Genomic DNA, 10,026 nt, shown 5'->3' on the forward strand with positions numbered 1-10,026 from the left:
TGTCGGCTTACATTAAAAAAAGTCAAGTTATTTAAACATAAATTCGGCCCTCCATTCCTTTTTAAGAAAATGGTCAGTGACCTTATCGTACCAACTAAACAAGAAAATGTTGAAATTATGCTAAATTGAAACAAGGAAGTCCAATGAGTGTGTTTTATTTACAGTGCAAGAAATGAACAAGTAATTTCGTAGTGGTTTCTCTCTCGATTTCACAAGCAGAATGCGTGACGGTATTAAACTGAACTGTGTCAAGTGAAGGAGTAGATCTCAAAATAGCTGTCAGTCAAATGGGATTCAGCCTTTCGATTCATCCTCCAATCAGCACGTGGAAGCCCGGCGTCCAGCCCGGCGTCCAGCCCGGCGTCCAGCCCGGCGTCCAGCCCGGCGTCCAGCCCGGCCGAGGTCCGCCCACAGCTCCATTCACCCCCAGAGACGCCGTGTGTCGGGACAACATCGTGGCATTTATCCAGTTACCGTCCAGTTTTGAGGGAATGAAAAAACCAGTTCCATGAAGTCCCATTGAAGTCCCATTGAAGTGCATGGACGCCGGGCTTCTACAGGCAAATGCATTGACGATAGATCATATGACATAACAGCGCAACGGGAATGTATGAGAAGTTAACAACATCGAGTCCGCTGATTTGTGATAAAGCTGATTCTGAACGAACTCATCTGTGAGATGAATGTGTACTAACACATTTGTAGTTATTGAATTGTCAACACAACCGTACATATTCAACCATTTAATTTTCATAATTTTAGAGGAAGCTGAGCTTCCCTTACAGTCTATGAGAAATTGCCTCTGGCAAACATACAGTAGACTATTAAAATCAGCGGACCAAGGAACCATTACTTCATCTATCGGTTTCTGAACTTCCATTTTGAAGTCAACAGATTGTGATTTGGTCATTGATACGTCAGCATTTTAGAGACAGAAGGGTTCAGAGGTGAGCTCATGCTAAATGTTAACTTATTTGGTAAAACTGTAAACTTCATCAAACACTGTGCAACTGTAAGTCATTTTACAGTCTTGTTAGTGAAACCTATTAACCACATCTACAGTGGAGCTATCTGTCAACAATCTGTTTTATTTTATAAAAAGAACCTCCAGATGTTAATTAAAAAATCTTTTTCTTCATGAAGGATCTATTAGACAGAGTCAGTGGGGACTTGTAAAAATTAAACTGGATGAATGTTTTTACATAGAAAAGGCACACATGGCTTATTTAAGATCAAAATTATTAATCAAAACTCAGCTTATTAACAGTTTCAGCACCCAAGTCTGCATATGACCAGGATATACAGGATTCTCAAACTTTTTTGATAACATTTTCCACGCACAGTTATATTGACTTTTTATGTAACTCACCTGTTTAAATTATTTTAAACATGCCTATTTAACTCTTATGGATCCCTTGAATTTATGATTCTCTGTGGACTCTTGAGCCAAAAGTGTACACACAAAAAACTGCAATAAAATCAGCATTCATCAGTATTTTTTAATTGTTTTTTTTTCTGCAATAATCTCTCAAACCACTTCAGCTTTGCTCAAAATTACCAAAAGTTCAATAATTTTCAAAATAATAATTAATGTTGGAGGGGGGATGTAGGGGAATAGAGTCTTGGATATATTAAAAAGTAGCAACCACTTGCATTAGTATTTTTTATGTGAGATTTAAAAAACATGGTTTCAGTTTTCGATCAGTGAGGCATTTCTTTTTGCACTGAGTGTCCTGCACTGAACAAAAACTACTAATTCAATGAAACCAATGATATTTTTGAAAATATGTCATATTTTGTGTTGTTTTTTTAATAAAACAAGTGGCATCGCACATTCAAGCTAGCATTTAAAGGGTTAAAATTTTGAAACTTACTGAATATTTGGTAGTTTTGAGCAGAGCTGAAGTGGTTTAAGAAATTTTAGCCAACAAAAGCAGAGAAAAATATTCACCAGTAAGACCAGAGTAACTGACATTACATTTTACATTATTCATTAGAAATTCCTTAGAATTCAGATAAAATTTATTAGAAAAAATATGTCAAAAAATAAATATTCTTGAGGAAATTCCTGCCATAACCTGTAACACAGCCATAATGGTCACCAAATCAAAAAAGAACAATGACCAAGTCAGCTGTTGAGTTGGTCATCCAGTTATTCTGTCATTAAGTGTTACTTAATAATAATACCTTCCTGGTTAGCATAACGGAGTCACATTTGTTACTGTGAGCACTGATTTTTCCTGGATCACATGGTTTGTTAGCTAGTTCACTAGTTAGGCCAATTAGTGCTAATTCGTGTGTTTATATGTTGTGTAAAGTGAACTATTATTAAAAGACAGAGCTCTCATTTGTTGAGTTTACAGATTTTTACCTTCATCTCTTCACATACTGACATTTGGCCAGGAATTCATATTTTATTGTGGTCAAACCACTCCTCAGCCTACTCAGACAGAGCTGTTTTTGTCGATTTGCCAAGTGTCAGAGTAAAATGCATAACAATAATATTATATTATATGAGTTTATTTTCCTAATCAAAACAGAAGAAAGTTAACTGGTAGAGTTTATAAATGCATTAGCATTGGCACATGGCACACATTAGCATTAGCATATAGCACACATTAGGTGATATCACACCTTTTACATAAGTCCATGATTATCTCATTGATTATCAGACTTTTTATGCTTGAGACCAAAATGATAAATTTTCTGTTACCCCTAGATTCAGATTTATAAAAATACACAATTAACTCCTATAATTTCTACGTCTTTATTGACTTTTCCACTGTCAAACATAATGTTGAATAAATGTACTTGTCGGAAAGTCAGAGAAGAAGATAATGTCAACACTCACTTCTGACAAATAATACGGACCAGTATCAACAGTCAAATGTCACACAGCCTGAATGCCTTCATCTCTGTCAAAACGGTGTCTCTGAAAGTCTATGTATCATTTTTCTTTTGTTACACCTTTTACACTGTTTTAATTGTGTACATTTAAATCTTGTTAATTTTTGTCTTGTTTCCTCTTTGATGTGCCTTTTTGTTTTGTTCAATTTTTTTTCATCTTCTTTGGTCCTTGTCAGTGTTTTTTGTTGAGTTACATCTTTATATTTGAGGCCTCAGATCTGAATTTCACAAGACTTTGGTCAACATGTGTAAAATCTCCCAGAGAATACTTTTCTTGAATGAATCCACATGTCATCCATTTATCTAGCGACCCAGTAAAAACAGTTCTGCAACCCATTTTGGCTCCCAACCCTAAGTTTGAAAAAGGCAGTGTTACATCACAGAGAAAGTCGGTGATCATCTGTTGATTCAGTACAATAAAACAATGATGAATAAAAAAACCAACAGGTTTGACACAGATGTAATATTTCTGAAGCAACATAAAAAATGAACTTCTCTAACGAGGCTACATTTGACATTGCATTGACTTTATCTCCCCACAAAGGAGGGGCGCTCAAACATTTTGGGGACTTGGGACTCAAGTGATAAATGTAGTCTGTCACCCTGGGACCCAGACTAATTAAAACTAGTGCTCTTGACATGTAGTGATGCTAGGGCAGTAGGGCCTGTCAGCTATTTTAGGTCGATGGAACCTGACCCATTGTTTTAAAAAATAGGATATGTTCTGATCTATTATCCTAATAACTGCTGACATGGATACAGACAAAAGTAACTCCATGCTGTGTCTGTAGGCAAAAACTCACACAAAGGCCTGTCATATTCACATATTGATTCCATTTTGTGGAATATGTGGTTAGAAAAATCAAATGCAACCTGCAGTATGTCATGGAAAAACAGTGTAACGTTGGCTGAGACTGTGTGTGTTGGTGGTGGTTATGGCAGAGTTGGTTCAGTGGGGGGGGGGTGGATGGTGTGTAGACAGAGGGTGTTCATGATTGATATCACCAGCAACTTACACTGACATATTTTGCTGAAAACATCATGTTCCATGAGTACAGAAAGAAAGAACAAAAAAAAAAAAAAAAAATGTTTTCAGCTAATTAACCAGACTGGAGCACGCCAAACTAAATAGACTCCAGAGTCGCATGGTGATAAAGGGAATGAATCATGAGGGGAATCCAAAACCTTGAATTTATTGTCTTTGTGCTTTTTGACACAGCTTTGCTACTGCCACAAATACCGCAATTATTTTCTCCTTAGTCTGTGGGTTTACTGTATATTTGAAATGTTTGTGATTTAGGCTACATATACTGCTCTGTTTACAGCTCCTGCAAGAACTGAGACATAAAAAAACGTGTCATATTTTAGGGCTATAACCAATAATTTATTTCATTTTCCAAAGCAAGAACATTTTATAGGCCTGACATTACAGGAACTGTTTCAGGGCTAGGATTGGATTAAGTGTTAAGGATGATATTTTTGCTTAGCATAGTTTGCATTCAGAGGATCTTACAAAGGCTTGTTCTTGAATTGATGATATGTAGATATGTCATAAATTCTTTGACATTCATTCATTAATCAGTTAATCAGTTTTTATTGTACTGGGGAAACAAAACCAATATGCTGGACTATCTATCTGTCCATCTCCCTCTGTATATTAATAACTGACTTTATGATATAACAAAACAAGCCCCAAATCATCTGATCAGTGTGTGTGTATGTGTGTGTGTGTATCAATGGGTCCAAGGTGTATTTCAGCACCTCATACCAGCTCTATGATTTGTATGTTCCCTTGGAGAACAAGAAACTCTAACCCAAAAACCATAGAAGGCTACATCTGTTTTAGTTCGCTTTCAATCTAAAGTTAGTTTTTAAAGGTAGGCTATTTTGCTCTGCAACTTTTTAGGATTGCAGGATATTTTAAAATTAATTTCAACCCTCTATAAAACAAGCAATAAATAAAGGATACCAGTAGACTTTGCTGCGCCACCTAATAAAGGTACTGTGTGTCACAAATAATTAGGAGAAAGAAACAGATTCTACACCGATTTTCATAAAAAAAAACACCCACTTACAACCCCTGTTTCAAAAAAACAATGTGTGGACTGTAAATAAAAACATATTGCAATGATTTGCAAATCTCATAGCCCCGTAATTTTTCCACAGTAGAACACAGTAACAAAGGAATTACATAAAATATTTAAATTGACAAAATGTGCGATTTTAAGAAAAAAACAGTAATTTTGAATTAAATGCAATAAGATGCTTCCCAAAAATTGAGACAGACATGAAAAAGGATGGAAACGTGAGTGATATGAAAGGAAACAGCTGGAAGAACCAATAAGGGTAATGGACAACAGATCAGAAATGTAAATAGGAAAAAAAGCATCTTAGGGAGACAGAGGCTGTTTCTCAATATCAAGATTGCAGAGTAAGGTCTTGCGAACTCGGCGAGTACGGTCTTGGTCAGAACGGTCCCAGAGAATGGACTTCCTAAGACGGCAAGTCTCTCTGTAATTGAAAGGCTGGTACTTGTGAACTTTCTTCCCTGTCTCTGCTGTATTTCTGCCATCCGCTCTCTAATGTATTTCCCTCAAGTCACCACGATGTCACTCGATTTGATTTCAAAACATTTGTACTAGTATTTACATGTCATTTATACATTTTGTATATTTTTCAAAACTCTAATACATTTGGTTGAATCCCATATCATGACAATAAAGATGTGTTTCTTGCTATTCTGCCTCCCGCTCGTGTTCTAATCACATCATCTCATTACGGTCATCTCGTCAAAAAACATTTCTGAATTAAGTTTTCACAGAAACCGCCGTAGCATTCAAGTGAAGTGAAGATGCATGAAGTGCATCTTGGGTTATTTGCCAGCCAAGTCTACACAAGTCACCAACCAGTGCATCCTTGGTTTAAGCTAGCAGACAAGAACAACATCCGGGTATTCCATGGGTTATTGGTTTATGTGAACTTTCAAATGGAACAGTACTTGGGCTGTGACCGATGAAATTTCACGAGAACGCAAGAATGGAAGAACAGACAAGAACACGTATTGAGAAATGGCCAGAGTCTGTCAGAGGCTCCAGTGGGAGTCTCCTACCTACCTACGTACTTAAATCAGGTGTTTGTTTGTTTTTTTAGCAAACATCAAGTCCTGTATATAAATGTAAACACACACACACCATAGAGCCATTAATTTCCAATGTACTTTAGTTTGAGATGAGATCTAAGTAATAATCATCTAAGAGATTATATACCCCATTATTGTGCATTTTTGTTAATGATTGTCTCTGTTTTCTTGGATCATTTGTTCATTTTGTTAATAATTTTTGTAGCAGACCAGAGGAGAGGAACCACAGAAACAGGACCAGTCCAGATACAGACCAGCCACAGATCAGGACCTGATGACATGGACCAGGATCCACACAGGTCTGGGTCAAATCTTCAGTTGTATTTAATATTGTCAAAGCTCAATTACAATGTGATGTAATCTTCAACTTTCTTCTTCTTTTTTATTTTCAGCAGCAGGACGAAGAAATACTGAGTCATGTGAAGAGACAAAATGGACTTAGGGTCTGATCAACAATAGCAGAAAGACATTGTCTCCAAATTAAGTCAGTGTTTTGGTCTCAAGATGCATTTTTCTGCATCTCTGATCAGAAAGGTCTACCACAGTTGTACGTATGTCTTGCATGGCAGTGGGTGTCACAGTGGATAACCTGGATCTTATTTTGACTGTGTCTCAAGAGAGACAACAGCAGTGCAGATCCTCTGTGAAGGAGGAGGCCTGTCTGATGGTGTCATTCATTCAACAGTGGTCGTTTTCCAACAGAACCAGGAGATCCAGAGATCAGTACAAATCCACTTCCTGTCTCTTTAGGATCCACATTTACAAAATCACTTTACCATATCACTCTTCTACGTCCACACAGTGTTTAATGGTTCTTTCTTGATGTTTCTAGCTGTGTATGTAGAGACATCAGCAATGGACCTGTGAGGGGGAGGAGGACGAGACCTCAGACCCCAGACCCCAGACCACACTCTCCCACAAAAAGACAAAATGACCCCTCTGTAACCTGAAACTGTAACTGCAATAAACTGCATGAACTTCATCTTTTTCTTCTGTCTTTGTAAAAAAAAAAAAAAAAAAAGAGTTAGGGGTTCAGATGGTTTTATAGAACATCTCATTTCATTAGTGGATTGTACCACACTTTTTTTGTGGTTCATATTGGTCAGAGCCTTTTTTCGCCATCTTTCAATATTTCTGTTTTTGCCTTTATGCAACACATTAAACATTTTTTAACCATACCCATGTTGGGTGTATATACATACATACATACATACATACATACATACATACATATATACATACATACATATATATATATATATATATATATATATATATATATATATATATATATATATAATAAGCACACTATTTCATCTATATGATCTCATAAATCTTTTACATTTTGTGTTAATTTATTAACATATTGGACCCAAAAATACACAAAAATAATTGGGATATATAATAATTTGGGAAAGAAATATTATTTTTTATAATGAAAACATATAAAGGTATCTGTTTATCTATTAAGGATATCTCCAGGTTTACATTGTTGATCAATGTTAAACAAAACCTTTTCCTTCTTAAAATGCTTTGATCACCCTGGAGGATTAAAAACCAGAGTTGAAATGTGTCTCAAGGTGTCCACCACAAACTGTAGATTTAGAAACTGTAGATTTAGTATTTAAGTGTAGACTGGTGAGCACAGAAATAGTTAACTAATGCAGCTGTTGTAGTTGTAAAACTTCTTTCAATATCTAACAAAAATTGTCTCCTTACAGGATACTGTTTGTAAAATTTTCTTTCGTATAAGCCCTCAGGGGTTGGAATATGTCATTAAGGTTAAGTTTGTTTAAAGATACATTAGACAGAAACAGGATGAAAAACTGACATGTATGATAGTTGAGACGAGACTAGCAAGAACAGCAAATTGATAGGACCAATATTTTGGGAAATGTTAGTAATTTTGGAATACAATAGCCTTACAATCTCGTTGCTATACCCATGACAGTTGGCCGGAGACGCAGTATTATGCTGCATGATGGGAAATGAAATTAAAAACAGTAACGACGCATTTATTAACTTCAGTCCCTAAATATCGGTTATAATATTTGAATTATCACTTAACTTTTAAAAGGATGAGACAAACAGAAAGACCAAGTTGATAGGATCAATATTTTGGGAGATATTAGTAATTTTGGAATACAATAGCCTTACAATCACGTTGCTATGCCCATAAGGGTTGACGAGAATTGCAGTACCATACTGCATGATGGTAAATGAAGTTAAAAACAGGAATGACGCATTCACCAACTTTAGTCCCTAGATATCGGTATTAATATATCAATTGTCGTTTAAATTTTAAAGAATGACTTTTAGGTCAGTACTTATAAAATGTAGACTGACATCTTTTCCCAAAAGTCAGCTCTCCCCAGCATAAAAACTACCATATCTAGAACCCGTGGTTCCCCATGGGTCAATGTGCTAGTGTTTTAATCTGCACTGGTAAATGGCACAGCAAACTGCATTCCTGAGCTCATGCAGTGATCTCCATAACAGAGTCATGTCTGGTTTTAATGTGGTGCTGCCTGAGGGCCTAAAGACCACAGACCTCCAATATTAATTTTCTTCTTTGTGCCTTGTGTATAGATTTCAGATTTTCGTAATATTTTGGTTATATTATGTAGTGTAGATGAGGAAATATTCAAAGTCTTCAAAATTTTACATTGACAGACATTATTCTGAAATTCTTCCACAATATGTAGATGTGCAGTGTTGTGCATGGTTAAAACTGTTAAATGTGTTGTTTCCTCTTTGTGTCAGTCCATTTTAAATGAGCTTTGGGCCAGTGAAGATGGTGATGCCCCTGGATCATGATCACATGTGGCTTAGTCTTTGCATGATAGAGTTTTAACCCGTATTTGCGGATGGCATCACCAAGGCGGTATGGAAGGAGCTGGACCTTCCGAGGGACGCAGTTGGTCTGGAGATGTTCTTGAAGACACTAGAGTTCGTCCTTCTACTCTTCAGCTCCGTTTAAAGCCGCCTGGCAAAATAGAGCCTCTTCAGCAGGTTCTGCTGGAGCACAAGGAACACCTCTGCCATGTGTTCTGCTGGTGAGAGAAAAAGGCTCCTCCAGAACCAAGGAGACCCGTCCTGGCCCATGGACGCCTACGCTGTTCCAGGTGTGGAGTGGAGACCTTCTGCAAAGACAAAGGAGTCTGCTGTGTGCTGCTCAGGACATGAATGCCATGGAAAAATCTTGTGTCAGTTGTTTGAACTGTGTGAATGTACAATAAAACTTCAATAAAATACACACGACTTGTTCACAGCATTTACTGCATATAAATTTTATAACTTTACATTCTCAGCTTGACAGTTAAGCTTGGCTCAAATAAATAAATAAATAAACAAAAAGATGACAATGTGTTGCACAATAAGAAATGAAAAAGCTGAATGCAAAATGAATGCATTTAACAAAATGAATATAAAATAATGAACATTGTTTACAACACTGAGTAAAGTAATTAAACAAGCACAAAATTAGGCTAATAAAAACCTTAATATTCAGTAAACTTAAAGAAAGAAAAACAACAAATAAATTCAATTCAATTTTCAGCACATTCAACAAATAAACGAAAGGGAACCGAAGCATTTCAGAAAAATTGACAAAAAACACAATCTACTAAAATATGAACAAAATCATCAACAAAATTAACAAAACGCACCAAAGATGAACAAAATAATAAACCACAAAACAATAAATATGAATACAAAATTCAGCACAACATGAAACTCTGAATAAAATGATCAAACATTAAAAAAAAAAAAAAAAATATATATATATAATAATCAATAGTAATAGGCTTATACTACTACTACTACTACTACTACTACTACTACTACTACTTATAATAATGATGATAATAATAATATTAATAATAGGACAGGCCAAGCACAAATCAGCTACAAGGTTCCACCTCTGGACACCACTGGTGGGGTAGTAAGGGTCCAGCGCATTGTGGATTATGGATATTTGT

General features: G+C 36.0%; 1 long non-coding RNA gene across 1 annotated transcript in view; it reads left to right on the forward strand.

Moving 5' to 3' along the window:
• Positions 1 to 7,049, forward strand: part of LOC115433533 (uncharacterized) — a 31,657-nt gene extending 24,608 nt beyond the window's left edge. The window contains exons 2-3 of the long non-coding RNA XR_003937373.1: positions 6,252 to 6,345; positions 6,439 to 7,049. This is a non-coding gene — a long non-coding RNA (uncharacterized LOC115433533). The remainder of the gene's footprint in view (positions 1 to 6,251; positions 6,346 to 6,438) is intronic.
• Positions 7,050 to 10,026: the final 2,977 nt, after the last annotated feature.

Source organism: Sphaeramia orbicularis, chromosome 14, assembly GCF_902148855.1.
Source record: "Sphaeramia orbicularis chromosome 14, fSphaOr1.1, whole genome shotgun sequence".
NCBI classification, from domain to species: domain Eukaryota; kingdom Metazoa; phylum Chordata; class Actinopteri; order Kurtiformes; family Apogonidae; genus Sphaeramia; species Sphaeramia orbicularis.